The 25,917-nt window shown below is 40.1% G+C and overlaps 28 non-coding genes across 28 annotated transcripts; all 28 read left to right on the top strand.

The window, feature by feature from the left end:
• The first annotated feature begins 159 nt into the window (after positions 1-159).
• On the top strand, positions 160-278 carry LOC132149984 (5S ribosomal RNA). Its single transcript, XR_009435237.1, has one exon. It is a non-coding gene; the product is annotated as a 5S ribosomal RNA (ribosomal RNA).
• A 460-nt stretch (positions 279-738) lies between these two features.
• Positions 739-857, top strand: LOC132150548 (5S ribosomal RNA). Its single transcript, XR_009435777.1, has one exon. It is a non-coding gene; the product is annotated as a 5S ribosomal RNA (ribosomal RNA).
• Positions 858-1,316: 459 nt separating this feature from the next.
• On the top strand, positions 1,317-1,435 carry LOC132150303 (5S ribosomal RNA). The gene has a single exon (XR_009435540.1). It is a non-coding gene; the product is annotated as a 5S ribosomal RNA (ribosomal RNA).
• Positions 1,436-1,519: 84 nt separating this feature from the next.
• On the top strand, positions 1,520-1,638 carry LOC132150302 (5S ribosomal RNA). The gene has a single exon (XR_009435539.1). It is a non-coding gene; the product is annotated as a 5S ribosomal RNA (ribosomal RNA).
• Positions 1,639-2,097: 459 nt separating this feature from the next.
• On the top strand, positions 2,098-2,216 carry LOC132150115 (5S ribosomal RNA). Its single transcript, XR_009435360.1, has one exon. It is a non-coding gene; the product is annotated as a 5S ribosomal RNA (ribosomal RNA).
• A 459-nt stretch (positions 2,217-2,675) lies between these two features.
• LOC132150882 (5S ribosomal RNA) lies at positions 2,676-2,794 on the top strand. The gene has a single exon (XR_009436058.1). It is a non-coding gene; the product is annotated as a 5S ribosomal RNA (ribosomal RNA).
• A 614-nt stretch (positions 2,795-3,408) lies between these two features.
• On the top strand, positions 3,409-3,527 carry LOC132149906 (5S ribosomal RNA). Its single transcript, XR_009435163.1, has one exon. It is a non-coding gene; the product is annotated as a 5S ribosomal RNA (ribosomal RNA).
• Positions 3,528-4,131: 604 nt separating this feature from the next.
• LOC132150034 (5S ribosomal RNA) lies at positions 4,132-4,250 on the top strand. Its single transcript, XR_009435284.1, has one exon. It is a non-coding gene; the product is annotated as a 5S ribosomal RNA (ribosomal RNA).
• A 460-nt stretch (positions 4,251-4,710) lies between these two features.
• Positions 4,711-4,829, top strand: LOC132150881 (5S ribosomal RNA). The gene has a single exon (XR_009436057.1). It is a non-coding gene; the product is annotated as a 5S ribosomal RNA (ribosomal RNA).
• Positions 4,830-5,444: 615 nt separating this feature from the next.
• LOC132149905 (5S ribosomal RNA) lies at positions 5,445-5,563 on the top strand. Its single transcript, XR_009435162.1, has one exon. It is a non-coding gene; the product is annotated as a 5S ribosomal RNA (ribosomal RNA).
• Positions 5,564-6,167: 604 nt separating this feature from the next.
• LOC132150033 (5S ribosomal RNA) lies at positions 6,168-6,286 on the top strand. Its single transcript, XR_009435283.1, has one exon. It is a non-coding gene; the product is annotated as a 5S ribosomal RNA (ribosomal RNA).
• A 460-nt stretch (positions 6,287-6,746) lies between these two features.
• On the top strand, positions 6,747-6,865 carry LOC132150880 (5S ribosomal RNA). The gene has a single exon (XR_009436056.1). It is a non-coding gene; the product is annotated as a 5S ribosomal RNA (ribosomal RNA).
• A 467-nt stretch (positions 6,866-7,332) lies between these two features.
• On the top strand, positions 7,333-7,451 carry LOC132149983 (5S ribosomal RNA). Its single transcript, XR_009435236.1, has one exon. It is a non-coding gene; the product is annotated as a 5S ribosomal RNA (ribosomal RNA).
• A 460-nt stretch (positions 7,452-7,911) lies between these two features.
• LOC132150366 (5S ribosomal RNA) lies at positions 7,912-8,030 on the top strand. The gene has a single exon (XR_009435601.1). It is a non-coding gene; the product is annotated as a 5S ribosomal RNA (ribosomal RNA).
• Positions 8,031-8,864: 834 nt separating this feature from the next.
• LOC132150879 (5S ribosomal RNA) lies at positions 8,865-8,983 on the top strand. Its single transcript, XR_009436055.1, has one exon. It is a non-coding gene; the product is annotated as a 5S ribosomal RNA (ribosomal RNA).
• Positions 8,984-9,067: 84 nt separating this feature from the next.
• Positions 9,068-9,186, top strand: LOC132150032 (5S ribosomal RNA). The gene has a single exon (XR_009435282.1). It is a non-coding gene; the product is annotated as a 5S ribosomal RNA (ribosomal RNA).
• Positions 9,187-9,646: 460 nt separating this feature from the next.
• Positions 9,647-9,765, top strand: LOC132150878 (5S ribosomal RNA). Its single transcript, XR_009436054.1, has one exon. It is a non-coding gene; the product is annotated as a 5S ribosomal RNA (ribosomal RNA).
• A 467-nt stretch (positions 9,766-10,232) lies between these two features.
• Positions 10,233-10,351, top strand: LOC132149982 (5S ribosomal RNA). Its single transcript, XR_009435235.1, has one exon. It is a non-coding gene; the product is annotated as a 5S ribosomal RNA (ribosomal RNA).
• A 460-nt stretch (positions 10,352-10,811) lies between these two features.
• Positions 10,812-10,930, top strand: LOC132150365 (5S ribosomal RNA). The gene has a single exon (XR_009435600.1). It is a non-coding gene; the product is annotated as a 5S ribosomal RNA (ribosomal RNA).
• An 834-nt stretch (positions 10,931-11,764) lies between these two features.
• On the top strand, positions 11,765-11,883 carry LOC132150877 (5S ribosomal RNA). Its single transcript, XR_009436053.1, has one exon. It is a non-coding gene; the product is annotated as a 5S ribosomal RNA (ribosomal RNA).
• A 462-nt stretch (positions 11,884-12,345) lies between these two features.
• LOC132150546 (5S ribosomal RNA) lies at positions 12,346-12,464 on the top strand. Its single transcript, XR_009435775.1, has one exon. It is a non-coding gene; the product is annotated as a 5S ribosomal RNA (ribosomal RNA).
• Positions 12,465-12,923: 459 nt separating this feature from the next.
• Positions 12,924-13,042, top strand: LOC132150301 (5S ribosomal RNA). Its single transcript, XR_009435538.1, has one exon. It is a non-coding gene; the product is annotated as a 5S ribosomal RNA (ribosomal RNA).
• An 84-nt stretch (positions 13,043-13,126) lies between these two features.
• LOC132150300 (5S ribosomal RNA) lies at positions 13,127-13,245 on the top strand. The gene has a single exon (XR_009435537.1). It is a non-coding gene; the product is annotated as a 5S ribosomal RNA (ribosomal RNA).
• A 459-nt stretch (positions 13,246-13,704) lies between these two features.
• Positions 13,705-13,823, top strand: LOC132150114 (5S ribosomal RNA). The gene has a single exon (XR_009435359.1). It is a non-coding gene; the product is annotated as a 5S ribosomal RNA (ribosomal RNA).
• A 6,509-nt stretch (positions 13,824-20,332) lies between these two features.
• Positions 20,333-20,451, top strand: LOC132149904 (5S ribosomal RNA). The gene has a single exon (XR_009435161.1). It is a non-coding gene; the product is annotated as a 5S ribosomal RNA (ribosomal RNA).
• A 603-nt stretch (positions 20,452-21,054) lies between these two features.
• On the top strand, positions 21,055-21,173 carry LOC132150876 (5S ribosomal RNA). The gene has a single exon (XR_009436052.1). It is a non-coding gene; the product is annotated as a 5S ribosomal RNA (ribosomal RNA).
• Positions 21,174-21,633: 460 nt separating this feature from the next.
• On the top strand, positions 21,634-21,752 carry LOC132150874 (5S ribosomal RNA). The gene has a single exon (XR_009436050.1). It is a non-coding gene; the product is annotated as a 5S ribosomal RNA (ribosomal RNA).
• Positions 21,753-22,215: 463 nt separating this feature from the next.
• On the top strand, positions 22,216-22,334 carry LOC132149981 (5S ribosomal RNA). Its single transcript, XR_009435234.1, has one exon. It is a non-coding gene; the product is annotated as a 5S ribosomal RNA (ribosomal RNA).
• The last annotated feature ends 3,583 nt before the right edge of the window (positions 22,335-25,917 follow it).

Raw genomic sequence — 25,917 nt, 5'->3', positions numbered from 1 at the left:
AGTACTTTTGGATTTTTTCAGTAATTATCTAATAGGCCTGGTTAGTACTTTTGGGAATACCAGGTGCTGTAAGCTTTTGGGTTTCCTTCCCTACTTATATAATGCACTGGCGATTATAGTGGCTGATCTTTAAATAGCCCTCTCTTTGCAGCCTCCTTCGCTTACGGCCATACCAACCTGGCTATGCCCGATCTCGTCTGATCTCGGAAGCTAAGCAGGTTTGGGCCTGGTTAGTACTTGGATGGGAGACCGCCTGGGAATACCAGGTGATGTAAGCTTTTGGGTTTCCTTCCCTACTTATATAAAGCACTGGCGATTATAGTGGCTGATCTTTAAATAGCCCTCTCTTTGCAGCCTCCTTCGCTTATGGCCATACCATCCTGGCTATGCCTGATCTCAACTGATCTCCAAATCTATGCAGGTCTGGGCCAGGTTAGTACTTTTGGATTTTTTCAGTAATTATCTAATAGGCCTGGTTAGTACTTTTGGAAATTTTCACTAATTGTCCAATAATCTTGCAAAAAAAAAAAAAAAGAGTCAATGCCCGATCTCAGAATGTAAGCAGGTTTGGGCCAGGTTAGTACTTTTGGATTTTTTCAGTAATTATCTAATAGGCCTGGTTAGTACTTTTGGGAATACCAGGTGCTGTAAGCTTTTGGGTTTCCTTCCCTACTTATATAATGCACTGGCGATTATAGTGGCTGATCTTTAAATAGCCCTCTCTTTGCAGCCTCCTTCGCTTACGGCCATACCAACCTGGCTATGCCCGATCACGTCTGATCTTGGAAGCTAAGCAGGTTTGGCCCTGGTTAGTACTTGGATGGGAGACCGCCTGTGAATACCAGGTGCTGTAAGCTTTTGGGTTTCCTTCCCTACTTATATAAAGCACTGGCGATTATAGTGGCTGATCTTTAAATAGCCCTCTCTTTGCAGCCTCCTTCGCTTATGGCCATACCATCCTGGCTATGCCCGATCTCAACTGATCTCCAAATCTAAGCAGGTTTGGGCCAGGTTAGTATTTTTGGATTTTTTCAGTAATTATCTAATAGGCCTGGTTAGTACTTTTGGAAATTTTCACTAATTGTCCAATAATCTTGCAAAAAAAAAAAAAAGAGTCAATGCCCGATCTCAGAATGTAAGCAGGTTTGGGCCAGGTTAGTACTTTTGGATTTTTTCAGTAATTATCTAATAGGCCTGGTTAGTACTTTTGGGAATACCAGGTGCTGTAAGCTTTTGGGTTTCCTTCCCTACTTATATAAAGCACTGGCGATTATAGTGGCTGATCTTTAAATAGCCCTCTCTTTGCAGCCTCCATCGCTTACGGCCATACCAACCTGGCTATGCCCGATCTCGTCTGATCTCGGAAGCTAAGCAGGTTTGGTCCTGGTTAGTACTTGGATGGGAGACCGCCTGGGAATACCAGGTGCTGTAAGATTTTGGGTTTCCTTCCCTACTTATATAAAGCACTGGCGATTATAGTGGCTGATCTTTAAATAGCCCTCTCTTTGCAGCCTCCATCGCTTACGGCCATACCAACCTGGCTATGCCCGATCTCGTCTGATCTCGGAAGCTAAGCAGGTTTGGTCCTGGTTAGTACTTGGATGGGAGACCGCCTGGGAATACCAGGTGCTGTAAGATTTTGGGTTTCCTTCCCTACTTATATAAAGCACTGGCGATTATAGTGGCTGATCTTTAAATAGCCCTCTCTTTGCAGCCTCCTTCGCTTTTGGCCATACCATCCTGGCTATGCCTGATCTCAACTGATCTCCAAATCTAAGCAGGTTTGGGCCAGGTTAGTACTTTTGGATTTTTCAGTAATAATCTAATAGGCCTGGTTAGTACTTTTGGAAATTTTCACTAATTGTCCAATAATCTTGCAAAAAAAAAAAAAAAGAGTCAATGCCCGATCTCAGAATGTAAGCAGGTTTGGGCCAGGTTAGTACTTTTGGATTTTTTCAGTAATTATCAAATAGGCCTGGTTAGTACTTTTGGGAATACCAGGTGCTGTAAGCTTTTGGGTTTCCTTCCCTACTTATATAATGCACTGGCGATTATAGTGGATGATCTTTAAATAGCCCTCTCTTTGCAACCTCCTTCGCTTACGGCCATACCAACCTGGCTATGCCCGATCTCGTCTGATCTCGGAAGCTAAGCAGGTTTGGGCCTGGTTAGTACTTGGATTGGAGACTGCCTGGGAATACCAGGTGCTGTAAGCTTTTGGGTTTCCTTCCCTACTTATATCAAGCATTGGCGATTATAGTGGCTGATCTTTAAATAGCCCTCTCTTTGCAGCCTCCTTCGCTTATGGCCATACCATCCTGGCTATGCCCGATCTCAACTGATCTGCAAATCTAAGCAGGTTTGGGCCAGGTTAGTACTTTTGGATTTTTTCAGTAATTATCTAATAGGCCTGGTTAGTACTTTAGGAAATTTTCACTAATTGTCCATTAATCTTGAAAAAAAAAAAAAAAGAGTCAATGCCCGATCTCAGAATGTAAGCAGGTTTGGGCCAGGTTAGTACTTTTGGATTTTTTCAGTAATTATCTAAAAGGCCTGGTTAGTACTTTTGGGAATACCAGGTGCTGTAAGCTTTTAGGTTTTCTTCCCTACTTATATAATGCACTGGCGATTATAGTGGCTGATCTTTAAATAGCCCTCTCTTTGCAGCCTCCATCGCTTACGGCCATACCAACCTGGCTATGCCCGATCTCGTCTGATCTCGGAAGCTAAGCAGGTTTGGGCCTGGTTAGTACTTGGATGGGAGACCGCCTGGGAATACCAGGTGCTGTAAGCTTTTGGTTTCCTTCCCTACTTATATAAAGCACTGGCGATTATAGTGGCTGATCTTTAAATAGCCCTCTCTTTGCAGCCTCCTTCGCTTCTGGCCATACCATCCTGGCTATGCCCGATCTCAACTGATCTCCAAATCTAAGCATGTTTGGGCCAGGTTAGTACTTTTGGATTTTTTCAGTAATTATCTAATAGGCCTGGTTAGTACTTTAGGAAATTTTCACTAATTGTCCAATAATCTTGAAAAAAAAAAAAAAAAAAAAAAAAGAGAGTCAATGCCCGATCTCAGAATGTAAGCAGGTTTGGGCCAGGTTAGTACTTTTTGATTTTTTCAGTAATCATATAATAGGCCTGGTTAGTACTTTTGGAAATTCTCACTAATTGTCCAATAATCTTGCAAAAAAAAAAAAAAAAGAGTCAATGCCTGATCTCAGAATGTAAGCAGGTTTGGGCCAGGTTAGTACTTTTGGATTTTTTCAGTAATTATCTAATAGGCTTGGTTAGTACTTTTGGGAATACCAGGTGCTGTAAGCTTTTGGGTTTCCTTCCCTACTTATATAATGCACTGGCGATTATAGTGGCTGATCTTTAAATAGCCCTCTCTTTGCAGCCTCCTTCGCTTACGGCCATACCAACCTGGCTATGCCCGATCTCGTCTGATCTCGGAAACTAAGCAGGTTTGGCCCTGGTTAGTACTTGGATGGGAGACCGCCTGGGAATACCAGGTGCTGTAAGCTTTTGGGTTTCCTTCCCTACTTATATAAAGCACTGGCGATTATAGTGGCTGATCTTTAAATAGCCCTCTCTTTGCAGCCTCCTTCGCTTATGGCCATACCATCCTGGCTATGCCCGATCTCAACTGATCTCCAAATCTAAGCAGGTTTGGGCCAGGTTAGTACTTTTGGATTTTTTCAGTAATTATCTAATAGGCCTGGTTAGTACTTTTGGAAATTTTCACTAATTGTCCAATAATCTTGCAAAAAAAAAAAAAAAGAGTCAATGCCCGATCTCAGAATGTAAGCAGGTTTGGGCCAGGTTAGTACTTTTGGATTTTTTCAGTAATTATCTAATAGGCCTGGTTAGTACTTTTGGAAATTTTCACTAATTGTCCAATAATCTTCCAAAAAAAAAAAAAAAGAGTCAATGCCCGATCTCAGAATGTAAGCAGGTTTGGGCCAGGTTAGTACTTTTGGATTTTTTCAGTAATTATCTAATAGGCCTGGTTAGTACTTTTGGGAATACCAGGTGCTGTAAGCTTTTGGGTTTCCTTCCCTACTTATATAATGCACTGGCGATTATAGTGGCTGATCTTTAAATAGCCCTCTCTTTGCAGCCTCCTTCGCTTACGGCCATACCAACCTGGCTATGCCCGATCTCGTCTGATCTCGGAAGCTAAGCAGGTTTGGGCATGGTTAGTACTTGGATGGGAGACCGCCTGGGAATACCAGGTGCTGTAAGCTTTTGGGTTTCCTTCCCTACTTATATAAAGCACTGGCGATTATAGTGGCTGATCTTTAAATAGCCCTCTCTTTGCAACCTCCTTCGCTTATGGCCATACCATCCTGGCTATGCCCGATCTCAACTGATCTCCAAATCTAAGCAGGTTTGGGCCAGGTTAGTACTTTTGGATTTTTTCAGTAATTATCTAATAGGCCTGGTTAGTACTTTAGGACATTTTCACTAATTGTCCAATAATCTTGCAAAAAAAAAAAAAAAGAGTCAATGCCCGATCACAGAATGTAAGCAGGTTTGGGCCAGGTTAGTACTTTTGGATTTTTTCAGTAATTATCTAATAGGCCTGGTTAGTACTTTTGGGAATACCAGGTGCTGTAAGCTTTTGGGTTTCCTTCCCTACTTATATAATGCACTGGCGATTATAGTGGCTGATCTTTAAATAGCCCTCTCTTTGCAGCCTCCTTCGCTTACGGCCATACCAACCTGGCTATGCCCGATCTCGTCTGATCTCGGAAGCTAAGCAGGTTTGGGCCTGGTTAGTACTTGGATGGGAGACCGCCTGGGAATACCAGGTGCTGTAAGCTTTTGGGTTTCCTTCCGTACTTATATAAAGCACTGGCGATTATAGTGGCTGATCTTTAAATAGCCCTCTCTTTGCAGCCTCCTTCGCTTTTGGCCATACCATCCTGGCTATGCCTGATCTCAACTGATCTCCAAATCTAAGCAGGTTTGGGCCAGGTTAGTACTTTTGGATTTTTCAGTAATAATCTAATAGGCCTGGTTAGTACTTTAGGAAATTTTCACTAATTGTCCAATAATCTTGAAAAAAAAAAAAAAAAAAAAAAAAAGAGAGTCAATGCCCGATCTCAGAATGTAAGCAGGTTTGGGCCAGGTTAGTACTTTTTGATTTTTTCAGTAATCATATAATAGGCCTGGTTAGTACTTTTGGAAATTCTCACTAATTGTCCAATAATCTTGCAAAAAAAAAAAAAAAAGAGTCAATGCCTGATCTCAGAATGTAAGCAGGTTTGGGCCAGGTTAGTACTTTTGGATTTTTTCAGTAATTATCTAATAGGCTTGGTTAGTACTTTTGGGAATACCAGGTGCTGTAAGCTTTTGGGTTTCCTTCCCTACTTATATAATGCACTGGCGATTATAGTGGCTGATCTTTAAATAGCCCTCTCTTTGCAGCCTCCTTCGCTTACGGCCATACCAACCTGGCTATGCCCGATCTCGTCTGATCTCGGAAACTAAGCAGGTTTGGCCCTGGTTAGTACTTGGATGGGAGACCGCCTGGGAATACCAGGTGCTGTAAGCTTTTGGGTTTCCTTCCCTACTTATATAAAGCACTGGCGATTATAGTGGCTGATCTTTAAATAGCCCTCTCTTTGCAGCCTCCTTCGCTTATGGCCATACCATCCTGGCTATGCCCGATCTCAACTGATCTCCAAATCTAAGCAGGTTTGGGCCAGGTTAGTACTTTTGGATTTTTTCAGTAATTATCTAATAGGCCTGGTTAGTACTTTTGGAAATTTTCACTAATTGTCCAATAATCTTGCAAAAAAAAAAAAAAAGAGTCAATGCCCGATCTCAGAATGTAAGCAGGTTTGGGCCAGGTTAGTACTTTTGGATTTTTTCAGTAATTATCTAATAGGCCTGGTTAGTACTTTTGGAAATTTTCACTAATTGTCCAATAATCTTCCAAAAAAAAAAAAAAAGAGTCAATGCCCGATCTCAGAATGTAAGCAGGTTTGGGCCAGGTTAGTACTTTTGGATTTTTTCAGTAATTATCTAATAGGCCTGGTTAGTACTTTTGGGAATACCAGGTGCTGTAAGCTTTTGGGTTTCCTTCCCTACTTATATAATGCACTGGCGATTATAGTGGCTGATCTTTAAATAGCCCTCTCTTTGCAGCCTCCTTCGCTTACGGCCATACCAACCTGGCTATGCCCGATCTCGTCTGATCTCGGAAGCTAAGCAGGTTTGGGCATGGTTAGTACTTGGATGGGAGACCGCCTGGGAATACCAGGTGCTGTAAGCTTTTGGGTTTCCTTCCCTACTTATATAAAGCACTGGCGATTATAGTGGCTGATCTTTAAATAGCCCTCTCTTTGCAACCTCCTTCGCTTATGGCCATACCATCCTGGCTATGCCCGATCTCAACTGATCTCCAAATCTAAGCAGGTTTGGGCCAGGTTAGTACTTTTGGATTTTTTCAGTAATTATCTAATAGGCCTGGTTAGTACTTTAGGACATTTTCACTAATTGTCCAATAATCTTGCAAAAAAAAAAAAAAAGAGTCAATGCCCGATCACAGAATGTAAGCAGGTTTGGGCCAGGTTAGTACTTTTGGATTTTTTCAGTAATTATCTAATAGGCCTGGTTAGTACTTTTGGGAATACCAGGTGCTGTAAGCTTTTGGGTTTCCTTCCCTACTTATATAATGCACTGGCGATTATAGTGGCTGATCTTTAAATAGCCCTCTCTTTGCAGCCTCCTTCGCTTACGGCCATACCAACCTGGCTATGCCCGATCTCGTCTGATCTCGGAAGCTAAGCAGGTTTGGGCCTGGTTAGTACTTGGATGGGAGACCGCCTGGGAATACCAGGTGCTGTAAGCTTTTGGGTTTCCTTCCGTACTTATATAAAGCACTGGCGATTATAGTGGCTGATCTTTAAATAGCCCTCTCTTTGCAGCCTCCTTCGCTTTTGGCCATACCATCCTGGCTATGCCTGATCTCAACTGATCTCCAAATCTAAGCAGGTTTGGGCCAGGTTAGTACTTTTGGATTTTTCAGTAATAATCTAATAGGCCTGGTTAGTACTTTTGGAAATTTTCACTAATTGTCCAATAATCTTGCAAAAAAAAAAAAAAAAAAAAAAAGAGTCAATGCCCGATCTCAGAATGTAAGCAGGTTTGGGCCAGGTTAGTACTTTTGGATTTTTTCAGTAATTATCTAATAGGCCTGGTTAGTACTTTTGGGAATACCAGGTGCTGTAAGCTTTTGGGTTTCCTTCCCTACTTATATAATGCACTGGCGATTATAGTGGCTGATCTTTAAATAGCCCTCTCTTTGCAGCCTCCTTCGCTTACGGCCATACCAACCTGGCTATGCCCGATCTCGTCTGATCTCGGAAGCTAAGCAGGTTTGGGCCTGGTTAGTACTTGGATGGGAGACCGCCTGGGAATACCAGGTGATGTAAGCTTTTGGGTTTCCTTCCCTACTTATATAAAGCACTGGCGATTATAGTGGCTGATCTTTAAATAGCCCTCTCTTTGCAGCCTCCTTCGCTTATGGCCATACCATCCTGGCTATGCCTGATCTCAACTGATCTCCAAATCTATGCAGGTCTGGGCCAGGTTAGTACTTTTGGATTTTTTCAGTAATTATCTAATAGGCCTGGTTAGTACTTTTGGAAATTTTCACTAATTGTCCAATAATCTTGCAAAAAAAAAAAAAAAGAGTCAATGCCCGATCTCAGAATGTAAGCAGGTTTGGGCCAGGTTAGTACTTTTGGATTTTTTCAGTAATTATCTAATAGGCCTGGTTAGTACTTTTGGGAATACCAGGTGCTGTAAGCTTTTGGGTTTCCTTCCCTACTTATATAATGCACTGGCGATTATAGTGGCTGATCTTTAAATAGCCCTCTCTTTGCAGCCTCCTTTGCTTACGGCCATACCAACCTGGCTATGCCCGATCACGTCTGATCTCGGAAGCTAAGCAGGTTTGGCCCTGGTTAGTACTTGGATGGGAGACCGCCTGTGAATACCAGGTGCTGTAAGCTTTTGGGTTTCCTTCCCTACTTATATAAAGCACTGGCGATTATAGTGGCTGATCTTTAAATAGCCCTCTCTTTGCAGCCTCCTTCGCTTATGGCCATACCATCCTGGCTATGCCCGATCTCAACTGATCTCCAAATCTAAGCAGGTTTGGGCCAGGTTAGTATTTTTGGATTTTTTCAGTAATTATCTAATAGGCCTGGTTAGTACTTTTGGAAATTTTCACTAATTGTCCAATAATCTTGCAAAAAAAAAAAAAAGAGTCAATGCCCGATCTCAGAATGTAAGCAGGTTTGGGCCAGGTTAGTACTTTTGGATTTTTTCAGTAATTATCTAATAGGCCTGGTTAGTACTTTTGGGAATACCAGGTGCTGTAAGCTTTTGGGTTTCCTTCCCTACTTATATAAAGCACTGGCGATTATAGTGGCTGATCTTTAAATAGCCCTCTCTTTGCAACCTCCTTCGCTTATGGCCATACCATCCTGGCTATGCCCGATCTCAACTGATCTCCAAATCTAAGCAGGTTTGGGCCAGGTTAGTACTTTTGGATTTTTTCAGTAATTATCTAATAGGCCTGGTTAGTACTTTAGGACATTTTCACTAATTGTCCAATAATCTTGCAAAAAAAAAAAAAAGAGTCAATGCCCGATCACAGAATGTAAGCAGGTTTGGGCCAGGTTAGTACTTTTGGATTTTTTCAGTAATTATCTAATAGGCCTGGTTAGTACTTTTGGGAATACCAGGTGTTGTAAGCTTTTGGGTTTCCTTCCCTACTTATATAATGCACTGGCGATTATAGTGGCTGATCTTTAAATAGCCCTCTCTTTGCAGCCTCCTTCGCTTACGGCCATACCAACCTGGCTATGCCCGATCTCGTCTGATCTCGGAAGCTAAGCAGGTTTGGGCCTGGTTAGTACTTGGATGGGAGACCGCCTGGGAATACCAGGTGCTGTAAGCTTTTGGGTTTCCTTCCGTACTTATATAAAGCACTGGCGATTATAGTGGCTGATCTTTAAATAGCCCTCTCTTTGCAGCCTCCTTCGCTTACGGCCATACCAACCTGGCTATGCCCGATCTCGTCTGATCTCGGAAGCTAAGCAGGTTTGGGCATGGTTAGTACTTGGATGGGAGACCGCCTGGGAATACCAGGTGCTGTAAGCTTTTGGGTTTCCTTCCCTACTTATATAAAGCACTGGCGATTATAGTGGCTGATCTTTAAATAGCCCTCTCTTTGCAACCTCCTTCGCTTATGGCCATACCATCCTGGCTATGCCCGATCTCAACTGATCTCCAAATCTAAGCAGGTTTGGGCCAGGTTAGTACTTTTGGATTTTTTCAGTAATTATCTAATAGGCCTGGTTAGTACTTTAGGACATTTTCACTAATTGTCCAATAATCTTGCAAAAAAAAAAAAAAAGAGTCAATGCCCGATCACAGAATGTAAGCAGGTTTGGGCCAGGTTAGTACTTTTGGATTTTTTCAGTAATTATCTAATAGGCCTGGTTAGTACTTTTGGGAATACCAGGTGCTGTAAGCTTTTGGGTTTCCTTCCCTACTTATATAATGCACTGGCGATTATAGTGGCTGATCTTTAAATAGCCCTCTCTTTGCAGCCTCCTTCGCTTACGGCCATACCAACCTGGCTATGCCCGATCTCGTCTGATCTCGGAAGCTAAGCAGGTTTGGGCCTGGTTAGTACTTGGATGGGAGACCGCCTGGGAATACCAGGTGCTGTAAGCTTTTGGGTTTCCTTCCGTACTTATATAAAGCACTGGCGATTATAGTGGCTGATCTTTAAATAGCCCTCTCTTTGCAGCCTCCTTCGCTTTTGGCCATACCATCCTGGCTATGCCTGATCTCAACTGATCTCCAAATCTAAGCAGGTTTGGGCCAGGTTAGTACTTTTGGATTTTTCAGTAATAATCTAATAGGCCTGGTTAGTACTTTTGGAAATTTTCACTAATTGTCCAATAATCTTGCAAAAAAAAAAAAAAAAAAAAAAAGAGTCAATGCCCGATCTCAGAATGTAAGCAGGTTTGGGCCAGGTTAGTACTTTTGGATTTTTTCAGTAATTATCTAATAGGCCTGGTTAGTACTTTTGGGAATACCAGGTGCTGTAAGCTTTTGGGTTTCCTTCCCTACTTATATAATGCACTGGCGATTATAGTGGCTGATCTTTAAATAGCCCTCTCTTTGCAGCCTCCTTCGCTTACGGCCATACCAACCTGGCTATGCCCGATCTCGTCTGATCTCGGAAGCTAAGCAGGTTTGGGCCTGGTTAGTACTTGGATGGGAGACCGCCTGGGAATACCAGGTGATGTAAGCTTTTGGGTTTCCTTCCCTACTTATATAAAGCACTGGCGATTATAGTGGCTGATCTTTAAATAGCCCTCTCTTTGCAGCCTCCTTCGCTTATGGCCATACCATCCTGGCTATGCCTGATCTCAACTGATCTCCAAATCTATGCAGGTCTGGGCCAGGTTAGTACTTTTGGATTTTTTCAGTAATTATCTAATAGGCCTGGTTAGTACTTTTGGAAATTTTCACTAATTGTCCAATAATCTTGCAAAAAAAAAAAAAAAGAGTCAATGCCCGATCTCAGAATGTAAGCAGGTTTGGGCCAGGTTAGTACTTTTGGATTTTTTCAGTAATTATCTAATAGGCCTGGTTAGTACTTTTGGGAATACCAGGTGCTGTAAGCTTTTGGGTTTCCTTCCCTACTTATATAATGCACTGGCGATTATAGTGGCTGATCTTTAAATAGCCCTCTCTTTGCAGCCTCCTTTGCTTACGGCCATACCAACCTGGCTATGCCCGATCACGTCTGATCTCGGAAGCTAAGCAGGTTTGGCCCTGGTTAGTACTTGGATGGGAGACCGCCTGTGAATACCAGGTGCTGTAAGCTTTTGGGTTTCCTTCCCTACTTATATAAAGCACTGGCGATTATAGTGGCTGATCTTTAAATAGCCCTCTCTTTGCAGCCTCCTTCGCTTATGGCCATACCATCCTGGCTATGCCCGATCTCAACTGATCTCCAAATCTAAGCAGGTTTGGGCCAGGTTAGTATTTTTGGATTTTTTCAGTAATTATCTAATAGGCCTGGTTAGTACTTTTGGAAATTTTCACTAATTGTCCAATAATCTTGCAAAAAAAAAAAAAAGAGTCAATGCCCGATCTCAGAATGTAAGCAGGTTTGGGCCAGGTTAGTACTTTTGGATTTTTTCAGTAATTATCTAATAGGCCTGGTTAGTACTTTTGGGAATACCAGGTGCTGTAAGCTTTTGGGTTTCCTTCCCTACTTATATAAAGCACTGGCGATTATAGTGGCTGATCTTTAAATAGCCCTCTCTTTGCAACCTCCTTCGCTTATGGCCATACCATCCTGGCTATGCCCGATCTCAACTGATCTCCAAATCTAAGCAGGTTTGGGCCAGGTTAGTACTTTTGGATTTTTTCAGTAATTATCTAATAGGCCTGGTTAGTACTTTAGGACATTTTCACTAATTGTCCAATAATCTTGCAAAAAAAAAAAAAAGAGTCAATGCCCGATCACAGAATGTAAGCAGGTTTGGGCCAGGTTAGTACTTTTGGATTTTTTCAGTAATTATCTAATAGGCCTGGTTAGTACTTTTGGGAATACCAGGTGTTGTAAGCTTTTGGGTTTCCTTCCCTACTTATATAATGCACTGGCGATTATAGTGGCTGATCTTTAAATAGCCCTCTCTTTGCAGCCTCCTTCGCTTACGGCCATACCAACCTGGCTATGCCCGATCTCGTCTGATCTCGGAAGCTAAGCAGGTTTGGGCCTGGTTAGTACTTGGATGGGAGACCGCCTGGGAATACCAGGTGCTGTAAGCTTTTGGGTTTCCTTCCGTACTTATATAAAGCACTGGCGATTATAGTGGCTGATCTTTAAATAGCCCTCTCTTTGCAGCCTCCTTCGCTTTTGGCCATACCATCCTGGCTATGCCTGATCTCAACTGATCTCCAAATCTAAGCAGGTTTGGGCCAGGTTAGTACTTTTGGATTTTTCAGTAATAATCTAATAGGCCTGGTTAGTACTTTTGGAAATTTTCACTAATTGTCCAATAATCTTGCAAAAAAAAAAAAAAAAAAGAGTCAATGCCCGATCTCAGAATGTAAGCAGGTTTGGGCCAGGTTAGTACTTTTGGATTTTTTCAGTAATTATCTAATAGGCCTGGTTAGTACTTTTGGGAATACCAGGTGCTGTAAGCTTTTGGGTTTCCTTCCCTACTTATATAATGCACTGGCGATTATAGTGGCTGATCTTTAAATAGCCCTCTCTTTGCAGCCTCCTTCGCTTACGGCCATACCAACCTGGCTATGCCCGATCACGTCTGATCTTGGAAGCTAAGCAGGTTTGGCCCTGGTTAGTACTTGGATGGGAGACCGCCTGTGAATACCAGGTGCTGTAAGCTTTTGGGTTTCCTTCCCTACTTATATAAAGCACTGGCGATTATAGTGGCTGATCTTTAAATAGCCCTCTCTTTGCAGCCTCCTTCGCTTATGGCCATACCATCCTGGCTATGCCCGATCTCAACTGATCTCCAAATCTAAGCAGGTTTGGGCCAGGTTAGTATTTTTGGATTTTTTCAGTAATTATCTAATAGGCCTGGTTAGTACTTTTGGAAATTTTCACTAATTGTCCAATAATCTTGCAAAAAAAAAAAAAAGAGTCAATGCCCGATCTCAGAATGTAAGCAGGTTTGGGCCAGGTTAGTACTTTTGGATTTTTTCAGTAATTATCTAATAGGCCTGGTTAGTACTTTTGGGAATACCAGGTGCTGTAAGCTTTTGGGTTTCCTTCCCTACTTATATAAAGCACTGGCGATTATAGTGGCTGATCTTTAAATAGCCCTCTCTTTGCAGCCTCCATCGCTTACGGCCATACCAACCTGGCTATGCCCGATCTCGTCTGATCTCGGAAGCTAAGCAGGTTTGGTCCTGGTTAGTACTTGGATGGGAGACCGCCTGGGAATACCAGGTGCTGTAAGATTTTGGGTTTCCTTCCCTACTTATATAAAGCACTGGCGATTATAGTGGCTGATCTTTAAATAGCCCTCTCTTTGCAGCCTCCATCGCTTACGGCCATACCAACCTGGCTATGCCCGATCTCGTCTGATCTCGGAAGCTAAGCAGGTTTGGTCCTGGTTAGTACTTGGATGGGAGACCGCCTGGGAATACCAGGTGCTGTAAGATTTTGGGTTTCCTTCCCTACTTATATAAAGCACTGGCGATTATAGTGGCTGATCTTTAAATAGCCCTCTCTTTGCAGCCTCCTTCGCTTTTGGCCATACCATCCTGGCTATGCCTGATCTCAACTGATCTCCAAATCTAAGCAGGTTTGGGCCAGGTTAGTACTTTTGGATTTTTCAGTAATAATCTAATAGGCCTGGTTAGTACTTTTGGAAATTTTCACTAATTGTCCAATAATCTTGCAAAAAAAAAAAAAAAGAGTCAATGCCCGATCTCAGAATGTAAGCAGGTTTGGGCCAGGTTAGTACTTTTGGATTTTTTCAGTAATTATCAAATAGGCCTGGTTAGTACTTTTGGGAATACCAGGTGCTGTAAGCTTTTGGGCTTCCTTCCCTACTTATATAATGCACTGGCGATTATAGTGGATGATCTTTAAATAGCCCTCTCTTTGCAACCTCCTTCGCTTACGGCCATACCAACCTGGCTATGCCCGATCTCGTCTGATCTCGGAAGCTAAGCAGGTTTGGGCCTGGTTAGTACTTGGATTGGAGACTGCCTGGGAATACCAGGTGCTGTAAGCTTTTGGGTTTCCTTCCCTACTTATATCAAGCATTGGCGATTATAGTGGCTGATCTTTAAATAGCCCTCTCTTTGCAGCCTCCTTCGCTTATGGCCATACCATCCTGTCTATGCCCGATCTCAACTGATCTCCAAATCTAAGCAGGTTTGGGCCAGGTTAGTACTTTTGGATTTTTTCAGTAATTATCTAATAGGCCTGGTTAGTACTTTAGGAAATTTTCACTAATTGTCCATTAATCTTGAAAAAAAAAAAAAAAAGAGTCAATGCCCGATCTCAGAATGTAAGCAGGTTTGGGCCAGGTTAGTACTTTTGGATTTTTTCAGTAATTATCTAAAAGGCCTGGTTAGTACTTTTGGGAATACCAGGTGCTGTAAGCTTTTAGGTTTTCTTCCCTACTTATATAATGCACTGGCGATTATAGTGGCTGATCTTTAAATAGCCCTCTCTTTGCAGCCTCCTTCGCTTACGGCCATACCAGCCTGAGCACACTAGAGGCACTAGTGAGCAAACAGGAAGTGATTGTGCCAGAGAGGGGTGAGGGAGGCTCACCCAAACTTTTTGTGTTTTGTTATTTTGGTTTGGTTAAAATAAGTGTTTTTGTTTGTAGTATTTTGTTATTTTTGTTTTATTTGTGTCCTCCCAACAGCTCTGCTGTTTGGGAGGGATCTGTCGGGGTTTGTTTTATGTAAAATGGATAGATTAATGGCAACTGACATGGATTTGACACGAGGAACACGGAGGCAAGCAGAAAATGGACTGGGTTATCGACAAAGAGAAAAGGATTACAATGAAATAACTGATAAGAGGATTTACACAAAAGAAGCGACTGTGGTGGTGGATTTGTCGGAGGTACAAGACGGGAGAGCAGAGGATATTATAAAAGCACTAACAGAAAAGATTGAAGTAACAAGAATTTTAGCAATACGACCTAAGCAGATGAGGGAATATGAGATTACATTGGAGCATGAAGAGGACACTGAGAAACTGGTTGATGGACTAACCATTAAAGGTAAAATTTGTGAAATCAAAAAGTTACACAACAGAGACTTTGTTGTCTCGTTCATGCATTTGCCTGCATACATGAATGACCATGAGATTTTAAATAAGCTTGAAGGATGGGGAGTAACACCCATTTCTCAAATAAGGAGGAGATTCTACTCGGGCACCCATATAGAAGATGGAACGAGGTTCTTAAGAGTGCGTTTTCCAAAGGAAGTGGCTTCTTTACCATACAGCACAAGGATGGAGACCGAGGGAGGCCCTCAATACTTTAGGGTGATACACAGTAAGCAGGTGAAGACCTGTAGACTGTGTATGAGCCCTGACCATATAATGAAGGACTGTCCGGACTTCAAATGTCACAAATGCGAGGAAAGAGGCCATTTCGCAAGAGACTGTACTGCGATAAGGTGCCCAGACTGTAAAATGACATTGGACAAATGTGAATGTTGGATGGACAATGAGCAACAGGAAGAGGATCAAGTGAGCGGGCAAATGCATGAGAATGATAATGAGGAGGAGCAACAGGAGGACGCAGAAAAATCCAAGGAAAAGAACATAGGAAATGGACATGAATTAACAACATCAACACAGGAAGAGGAAGAGACATGGACACCAATGCAGATAACGGCGAGTATACAGAATATACTAGACAAAGTGGAGGAGCAGGAAGCAGTCAACGAAGAAGGGGAGCTAGACATTGAGAGTGGAAACATCACGGATGGTGGGAGCACGGGGGCATCGAACAAAAGAAGAAGAGTGAAAAAGGTAACACCAAATATTGAAAAAGCAAGGAAAAGAGTGGTGAAGGAAGTGTTTACAGAAAATCAGGACAGTGGTGGACTTTTAGAAGAGGGAGAAGATATGGACTAATAAGATGGGTATTTTATCGTTTTTGTTTTACTTTATGGTGTTGAGAATTGTGTCCTTTAATGCAAGAGGATTATTGAATGTTTTGAAATTTGAAAAGATGAAAGAGTTGTGTAAAAATGATGATATGATTTTATTGCAAGAAACTAACTGGAAAGGAAATGTAATGGAAGATTTTAAAAGAAGGTGGGATGGGGAAATATTTTTTAGTAACGGGGAGAAAAGTTTGGGAGGAGGAGTGGCTATTTTGATTAAAAAAGGGAAAGCTACTATGACAAAACAAATCTATGATGATAAAAAAGGGAAATGTATTGCAGTAGAAATTGATTTTGAGGATGAAAAATTTATTGTAGTAAATATACATGCACCAAATGAGGAAAAGGATAAGAAAATGTATTTTAATGTTTTAAGAGACATAATAGAGAAATGGAAAAGGGTGGTGGTTGCAGGGGATTTTAATACTGTTTTTAGCAAAATAGACATGGCTAATGGGATGGTTTTTAGGACGGACGGTGGAAGGAAGGAACTTAAATTATTGATGGAAGAAAAAAATATGATTGATGTTTGGAGAGAAAGAAATGGAAAAAAGAGAGAATATTCCAGAAAACAGTTAGTTGGGAATTTTATGTGCCAAACTAGGATAGATTATTTTCTGAGCACAAGAAATTTGGATTGTTTTATTGATGATGTACTTTATAAAGAAACAACTTTAAGTGATCATAAAATGGTTTTAATGAGGATGGATTTTAAAAGGGAAACGAAAGGGCCTGGGGTATGGATTTTAAATACAGAAATCTTAAATCATGAAAGTTTTAAAAATGGGATAGAGAATTTATTAGATGAGGAAAAAAAAGATGCAATGTATTTAGAAGATAAAAGACAATGGTGGGAAAATGTGAAATTTGAAATAAAGAAATATTCAATTAATTTCTGTAATATACTGCAAAGGGTGAAAAGGACAAAGGAAAAAGAAATAAGAAGAACGTTAAAAGAAGAGTTAAACAAAAATGAAGTAAATGTGCAAAAAGTGTTTGAAATGGAGGAGAAGCTTAAAAAAATGGAGGAAGACAAATGCCAGGGAGCGATGTTGAGAAGTAAAGCTAAATACACAATAGAGGGGGAAAAATGTAACAGATTCTTTTTTAATCTCGAAAAAAGTAGGGGAAAAGCTGAAATGATCAAAGAGCTTAAAAACAGAGATGGCCAGTCGGTTTTTAATACAGGAGAGATTTTAAAAGAAATAGAGACTTTTTATGAAAAGCTTTTTAAATCAGAAGGGGTGGAGGAGGAGAAGGGAAATGTTTTGTTGCAAAGAATAACTAGGAAAGTTGGAGAAGAAGATAAAATAGACTGTGAAAAGGAGATAGAAATGGAAGAAATTATACAAGCTATAAACTCCCTAAGAGTAAAAAAGAGTCCAGGAATAGATGGTATTGGAAGTGAATTTTACAAAGTTTTTAAAGAAAAACTCAGTGTGATTTTAAAGGGGATTTATGATGATATTTTTAGGAAAGAAGGAGTCAATCCAAGAATGGGGTTAGGTTTAATGAAAATAATTTATAAGAAACAAGGTGATAAAACAAATTTGAAGAATTTTAGACCCATCACAATGCTAAATACTGATTTTAAGATTTTAGCTAAAGTTTTAGCTAACAGATTGAAGAATGTAATGCCAAGTATAATTGAAACTAATCAAGCATATGGTGTAAAAGGGAGGGACATAGCAGACATTACAAGTAGCATAAGAGACATAATAGGTTATATAAAAGAAAAGGAAAAGAAAGCATATGTTATAAGGTTGGATTTTGAAAAAGCATTTGATAGAGTGGAGCATAAATTCTTATTTTCTGTTTTAAAGAAGTTCGGTTTTGGGGAAAATTTTATTAAATGGATTGCAATTTTATACAAGGATATCTTAACGAAAGTAAAATGTAATGGATTTTTAAGTCAACCTTTTAAAGTTTTAAGGTCTATAAGGCAGGGGTGTCCGTTATCAGCACAGCTTTATTCTTTGGTGGCAGAACCTTTAGGACTTTTAATAAATAAGGAGGAAGGAATAAAAGGAATAAAAATGGAAGAGGAAGGGGAATTTAAGAAAATCTTTCAATACGCAGATGATACAACAATTGTGGTGGAAAATATGGAAAGCGTTAAAAAGGTTATGGAAAAAATTAAATACTATTGTGATGGGACGGGTGCAAAAATCAATGAAGAAAAAACTGTGTATATGAAATTTGGAGGGGTGGTGGATTTAGCAGGGGTGTTTAAGTTCATGGAGGTACAGGAAATAAAGATTTTAGGGGTGGTGTTAGCAAAGAATGAAAAAGTGGCAGTAGATAATATGTGGGAAGGGATAGTAGGTGGAATGGAGAGAAGGTTGATTTTTTGGAGGAACATGTTTTTAAGTTTGAGGGGGAAAATATTAATTGTGAATTTGTTAATGTTGTCTAAAATGTGGTATGTTTTACATGTGATGCCATTGCCAAACTGGGTTTTAAAAAGGATAAAGAAATGTGTTTTAGAGTTTTTATGGGATAAAAAGCCTCCAAGGATTGCTTATTTTACATTAATAGGGCAGCTGGATGAGGGAGGGATGGGTTTAGTGGATGTGGAACAAAAAATGAAAAGTATGAGGGTGAAAGTTGTTAAAAAATATCTGGATAGGACAAACAAAGCTGAATGGAAAAAAATGATGGGTTTTTATCTAAATAAATGTGGGAATTTTAAATTGGGGGATAATATTTTATGGATGAAACTCAAAAATTGGATGCTAGAGGGTATACCAGGATTTTATCAGGAAGTTTTAAGTGCTTGGAGACTTTTTTTAACAGAGGTTGATTTTAATCCGAGGGGGAGGGAAGTTGTTTTAAATCAACCTCTGTTTCTGAATGGAAAGATAAAGCTACAAGAGCAGGATATCTATTTTAAAAAATGGATGAAGGTGGGAATTTTAAAAATACGAGATGTTTTATGGGAATATAAAGAGGGATTTTTACCATTGCAGGTCATTATAGATGCTATGGAAGAGGAGAAGGAGGATTTTAATATGTCAGGTTTAAGAAGACAATATGAGGATGTAAAAAAGGCAATCCCAAGGCAATGGCTGGATGAAATAAGCAAAGGGGGGAGAAGCGAAAACAAAATGGATGTGTTTTTCAAATGGAAAGATAAGTGGTTTGACTTAAATTTGGGAACTGTTGGAATGTTTTACTGTTTTTTTAGAAATTCTGTTTTTAAAAAACCTATTGCTAATGTATTTTGGATGAGGCATTTTAATGAAGTCAAAGAGAAAGATATTTGGAAGATCCTAAAATGGCAATGTTTGGATGTGGAACTAGAATGTTTGGATTATTTTATAAGACACAATGTGGTTTTTACTGAAATGCGATTGTGTGCAATGCTAAAAGAAACAAATGCACAGTGCAAAGTATGTAAAAATGCTGATGAAGGTATTTTACACTTGTTTTTATATTGTGAAAAACTGACCCCTTTTTTTAAAGAACTAAAAGAGACAATTAATGCTTTGAGGGATAATAAGGGGGATTTGAACTGGGAGATGAATTTTATGTTAGGAATGAACGAGAATAATGCAAATAAGAAACTAATTAATTTATTATTAATTTTGGCAAAAAAGGCAATTTGGAAAAGAAGAAATGTGGCTAAAAACAGGGACTTTATTTTAAATTTGTGGTTACTGTTTAAAGGGATGGTGGGAGACTATGTTCAAACGTTGTATAATTATTTTATATTTGAAAACAAGGTGGGAAATTTTTACAAAATATTTACAAAAGATGTTGTGTGGATTCTTGGGCAAATGCATATTGCAATGCCTGAAAAGGATGTTTTTTAGTTTTTTCTAATGTTTATTTGATTGAATGTAAAATTTATGCTTACTAAATAAAAAAAAAAAAAAAAAAAAAAAAAAAAAAAGCTATGCCCGATCTCGTCTGATCTCGGAAGCTAAGCAGGTTTGGGCCTGGTTAGTACTTGGATGGGAGACCGCCTGGGAATACCAGGTGCTGTAAGCTTTTGGTTTCCTTCCCTACTTATATAAAGCACTGGCGATTATAGTGGCTGATCTTTAAATAGCCCTCTCTTTGCAGCCTCCTTCGCTTCTGGCCATACCATCCTGGCTATGCCCGATCTCAACTGATCTCCAAATCTAAGCAGGTTTGGGCCAGGTTAGTACTTTTGGATTTTTTCAGTAATTATCTAATAGGCCTGGTTAGTACTTTAGGAAATTTTCACTAATTGTCCAATAATCTTGAAAAAAAAAAAAAAAAAAAAAAAAAGAGAGTCAATGCCCGATCTCAGAATGTAAGCAGGTTTGGGCCAGGTTAGTACTTTTTGATTTTTTCAGTAATCATATAATAGGCCTGGTTAGTACTTTTGGAAATTCTCACTAATTGTCCAATAATCTTGCAAAAAAAAAAAAAAGAGTCAATGCCTGATCTCAGAATGTAAGCAGGTTTGGGCCAGGTTAGTACTTTTGGATTTTTTCAGTAATTATCTAATAGGCTTGGTTAGTACTTTTGGGAATACCAGGTGCTGTAAGCTTTTGGGTTTCCTTCCCTACTTATATAATGCACTGGCGATTATAGTGGCTGATCTTTAAATAGCCCTCTCTTTGCAGCCTCCTTCGCTTACGGCCATACCAACCTGGCTATGCCCGATCTCGTCTGATCTCGGAAACTAAGCAGGTTTGGCCCTGGTTAGTACTTGGATGGGAGACCGCCTGGGAATACCAGGTGCTGTAAGCTTTTGGGTTTCCTTCCCTACTTATATAAAGCACTGGCGATTATAGTGGCTGATCTTTAAATAGCCCTCTCTTTGCAGCCTCCTTCGCTTATGGCCATACCATCCTGGCTATGCCCGATCTCAACTGATCTCCAAATCTAAGCAGGTTTGGGCCAGGTTAGTACTTTTGGATTTTTTCAGTAATTATCTAATAGGCCTGGTTAGTACTTTTGGAAATTTTCACTAATTGTCCAATAATCTTGCAAAAAAAAAAAAAAGAGTCAATGCCCGATCTCAGAATGTAAGCAGGTTTGGGCCAGGTTAGTACTTTTGGATTTTTTCAGTAATTATCTAATAGGCCTGGTTAGTACTTTTGGAAATTTTCACTAATTGTCCAATAATCTTCCAAAAAAAAAAAAAAAGAGTCAATGCCCGATCTCAGAATGTAAGCAGGTTTGGGCCAGGTTAGTACTTTTGGATTTTTTCAGTAATTATCTAATAGGCCTGGTTAGTACTTTTGGGAATACCAGGTGCTGTAAGCTTTTGGGTTTCCTTCCCTACTTATATAATGCACTGGCGATTATAGTGGCTGATCTTTAAATAGCCCTCTCTTTGCAGCCTCCTTCGCTTACGGCCATACCAACCTGGCTATGCCCGATCTCGTCTGATCTCGGAAGCTAAGCAGGTTTGGGCCTGGTTAGTACTTGGATGGGAGACCGCCTGGGAATACCAGGTGCTGTAAGCTTTTGGGTTTCCTTCCCTACTTATATAAAGCACTGGCGATTATAGTGGCTGATCTTTAAATAGCCCTCTCTTTGCAACCTCCTTCGCTTATGGCCATACCATCCTGGCTATGCCCGATCTCAACTGATCTCCAAATCTAAGCAGGTTTGGGCCAGGTTAGTACTTTTGGATTTTTTCAGTAATTATCTAATAGGCCTGGTTAGTACTTTAGGACATTTTCACTAATTGTCCAATAATCTTGCAAAAAAAAAAAAAAAGAGTCAATGCCCGATCACAGAATGTAAGCAGGTTTGGGCCAGGTTAGTACTTTTGGATTTTTTCAGTAATTATCTAATAGGCCTGGTTAGTACTTTTGGGAATACCAGGTGCTGTAAGCTTTTGGGTTTCCTTCCCTACTTATATAATGCACTGGCGATTATAGTGGCTGATCTTTAAATAGCCCTCTCTTTGCAGCCTCCTTCGCTTACGGCCATACCAACCTGGCTATGCCCGATCTCGTCTGATCTCGGAAGCTAAGCAGGTTTGGGCCTGGTTAGTACTTGGATGGGAGACCGCCTGGGAATACCAGGTGCTGTAAGCTTTTGGGTTTCCTTCCGTACTTATATAAAGCACTGGCGATTATAGTGGCTGATCTTTAAATAGCCCTCTCTTTGCAGCCTCCTTCGCTTTTGGCCATACCATCCTGGCTATGCCTGATCTCAACTGATCTCCAAATCTAAGCAGGTTTGGGCCAGGTTAGTACTTTTGGATTTTTCAGTAATAATCTAATAGGCCTGGTTAGTACTTTTGGAAATTTTCATTAATTGTCCAATAATCTTGCAAAAAAAAAAAAAAAAAAAGAGTCAATGCCCGATCTCAGAATGTAAGCAGGTTTGGGCCAGGTTAGTACTTTTGGATTTTTTCAGTAATTATCTAATAGGCCTGGTTAGTACTTTTGGGAATACCAGGTGCTGTAAGCTTTTGGGTTTCCTTCCCTACTTATATAATGCACTGGCGATTATAGTGGCTGATCTTTAAATAGCCCTCTCTTTGCAGCCTCCTTCGCTTACGGCCATACCAACCTGGCTATGCCCGATCTCGTCTGATCTCGGAAGCTAAGCAGGTTTGGGCCTGGTTAGTACTTGGATGGGAGACCGCCTGGGAATACCAGGTGATGTAAGCTTTTGGGTTTCCTTCCCTACTTATATAAAGCACTGGCGATTATAGTGGCTGATCTTTAAATAGCCCTCTCTTTGCAGCCTCCTTCGCTTATGGCCATACCATCCTGGCTATGCCTGATCTCAACTGATCTCCAAATCTATGCAGGTCTGGGCCAGGTTAGTACTTTTGGATTTTTTCAGTAATTATCTAATAGGCCTGGTTAGTACTTTTGGAAATTTTCACTAATTGTCCAATAATCTTGCAAAAAAAAAAAAAAAGAGTCAATGCCCGATCTCAGAATGTAAGCAGGTTTGGGCCAGGTTAGTACTTTTGGATTTTTTCAGTAATTATCTAATAGGCCTGGTTAGTACTTTTGGGAATACCAGGTGCTGTAAGCTTTTGGGTTTCCTTCCCTACTTATATAATGCACTGGCGATTATAGTGGCTGATCTTTAAATAGCCCTCTCTTTGCAGCCTCCTTCGCTTACGGCCATACCAGCCTGGCTATGCCTGATAGTGGTACAGTCCAGGAAGTGACTTGGTGAAAGAGCAAACAGAGAAACTTTACATCTAAAACAGTATTTAAATTCGTTTTTATTTTTTGAAATAACCCCTGTCTTCAAAAGTTAAAGTTTATTTTGTGTCTACAGTGTTCCCCCAGCAGCCTTTGCTGTTTGGGGGACCATCAAATACAGTTTTATTTTTGTGATGGAAATAGAAAGCATGGCAGCAAACAAAGAACTCAAAATGAAAGCCGGACAAGCAAACAATGGACAAAGCATGGATAATGACAGCGGAAAAGGACATCAAACTTCCATGCATGCAAGCGATGAAAGGAGGAATATCAGAAAAGAGGTATGTGGAGAACACCATGAGAAATATTCCAAAGAGTTGACTGTGGAAGTTGAAGTGGCAGGAACAGAAAAAATCTCTATGATGGACTTATTAAGAGGTGTAAAGAAGGAGTGTGGAGAAGTGGTGGGATGCAGAGTGAGAGGAGAAAGGTCATACGAACTTACAATGAAGGATGATATGGCAAAGAGTAAACTGATGGACGGTGTTAGAGTAAAAGGAGCAATGGTGCATGCCAGAGACATAGTGAACAATGAAATGGTAGTGTCATTTATTAACCTGCCAGTTTATTTGGAAGATCAGAAGATTTTTGCAAAACTGGAAGAATGGGGAGTTAAACCATTGTCTGCCATTAAGCGCCGGGTATGGCCAGGAACTGACATTTTAGATGGAACGAGATTCTTAAAAGTCCGGTTCACTGATGAAGTTCGCTCACTCCCATATTCAACCAGGTTTGAAACATTAAGAGGCACAGAGTACTTTCGTGTTATACATGACAGGCAGGTGCGTGTATGCAGGTTGTGCATTAAAACAGGGCATTTGTTTCGAGAATGCCCAGAGTTTAAGTGTTTTTCATGTGGCAAGGTAGGCCACTATGCAAGGGAGTGTGGAGAGCAAACAGAGAGAGTGATAGAGGAGGAGGGTGAACAAAGTGAAGACGATGAGAGGAGGGAGGACGATCAAACAGAGAAGCAAAGCACAGTGAGCGAGGATGACATGGAAGTTACAAAAGATGGAGGAGAAAGCGGTAATGGACAGGATGGAGCTGGAAGGGGACAGAGAGCTGGAACAGCTGGTGAGGAGGCCGATGATGAGGAAAGGATGGAGGAGAAGGAAGAAGAGGAGGAGAAGCAGGATGAAGAAGATGAAGAGGAGGAAGAGTATGAAGAGGATATAAAGCTAGTGGGAACTAAAAAAGAGAAAAAGGTAGAGCAACAAGCAGTACCTCAAAAGAAGGAAAGTAAGATTCCTCAAAGAATGCAGACAACACTACAAAAACTGACTGTCAAAAGAAAGGCGGAGAGAGACAAGGACAGAATTGAACTGATAAAAGAACAACGCTCTGGTACGTGAATTCTGAAATGGTATTAGATGTTTTGGTTTAAAAAGTAATATATTTTTCTTTGGGTTGCTGGCATGGTTTCTGTTACTTCAGTAAATGCAAATGGGTTAAGGAATATTAACAAGTTGAAGGAGTTAAAATTTACATATAGGAGTGATATAATTTGTATTCAAGAAACGAATTGGGATGATGGAAAAGTGAGAGAAGTAAAGGATGTATGGAAGGGAGATATATACTTTAATAATGGTGCAAGAAATGCAAGGGGTGTAGCAATAATGATTAAAAAAGATAGGATTGAAAATGTAAGGCAGGTGTACAGAGACCAGGTAGGGAGAATTTTAGTTATAGAATTTAAATTCAAAGGTATTGAATTCAGATTAATTAATATATATGTTCCGAATGTGGAAAATGATAAGAGGTGTTGTATTGAAGAACTAAAGGATCTAATTGTTGGAAGGTGCATAATAGTAGGCGATTTTAACATTATATGTAGTAGATTGGATGTTGGGAAAGGAGGGAGTTTCAGGTGGGAAAAATCAAGATTAATGTTAATGGAAGTAATGAGAGATAAGGGATTACTAGATGTATGGAGACATGAGAATCCAGAGAAGAGAGAGTTCACAAGGAGACAGATGAGAGAAGGGATATTAAAACAGAGTAGGATTGATCTAGTGATTGTGCAGGGAGATACCATAATCTATATTGATGAAATAAGACATCAGAGGAATAACTTTAGTGATCATGATGGGGTTAGATTTAGAATCAAAGTCGGAAGGAGAGAGGTGGGTGGAGGGTTGTGGATACTAAATGCAGGGTATATTGAAGAAGAGGAGTATAGACAACAGATGAAAGTGTTACTACTTCAGGAAAATCAGTGGTTGAAGGAATGCTGGGAGGAAGATGAATTCAATAATGACATTGGTAAGATATGGGAGGAGGTAAAAAATAAAATTAAAGCTTTAAGCATAAAGTATAGCAAGAAAAGAAAAGAGAGGATGATGAAAGAGGAAAGGGAGCTCAGAGAACAAGTGAGGATAGAACTCAGCAGAGTAGATGATGAAGAAGGATATTGCATGGAAAAATATATAGAAGTGAATATGAGGTTAGAGAGATATGAGAGGGAAAAATGCAAAGGAGCAATTTTAAGAAGTAAGGCGAAATATGCACTGGAAGGAGAAAAGTGCACAGGGTATTTCCTGGGTTTAGAAAAAAGAAGGCAAAGTAAGACATATATCCATGAAATATATTCAAAAAAGAGAGAGATAATAACGGACTATGTAGAGATATTGGAGAGGGTGCAAGAGTTTTATGGTGAGTTGTATATGAGAGGGTGTGTGGATGAGACAAGTATAGAGGAAGTATTGAAGTGTGTAGAGAGGGAGCTAGGAGAAGAAGAAAAGAGATGGTGTGATAGAGAGATAGAGGAAGAAGAGGTTATAGCTGCAATAGAAGGTTTAAGAAGTGGGAAAAGCCCAGGAAGTGATGGGATAGGGACAGAATGGTATAAATTATATAAAAATTATGTAGCACCAATTTTAGTGGAAGTATATAAGAGAATGGAGAGAACAGAAATAATACAAAGTAAAATGGTAGAGGGAGTGATAACACTAGTTTTTAAAAAGGGGAATAAATTAGATTTAGAAAATTATAGGCCGATTAGTTTGTTGAACACAGACTACAAAATACTTAC

The sequence above is a fragment of the Carassius carassius genome, chromosome 9 (genome assembly GCF_963082965.1).
Source record: "Carassius carassius chromosome 9, fCarCar2.1, whole genome shotgun sequence".
NCBI lineage: Eukaryota > Metazoa > Chordata > Actinopteri > Cypriniformes > Cyprinidae > Carassius > Carassius carassius.
Note: the sequence above shows the minus strand (reverse complement) of the source record. Positions and strands in the feature narration are given on the sequence as shown.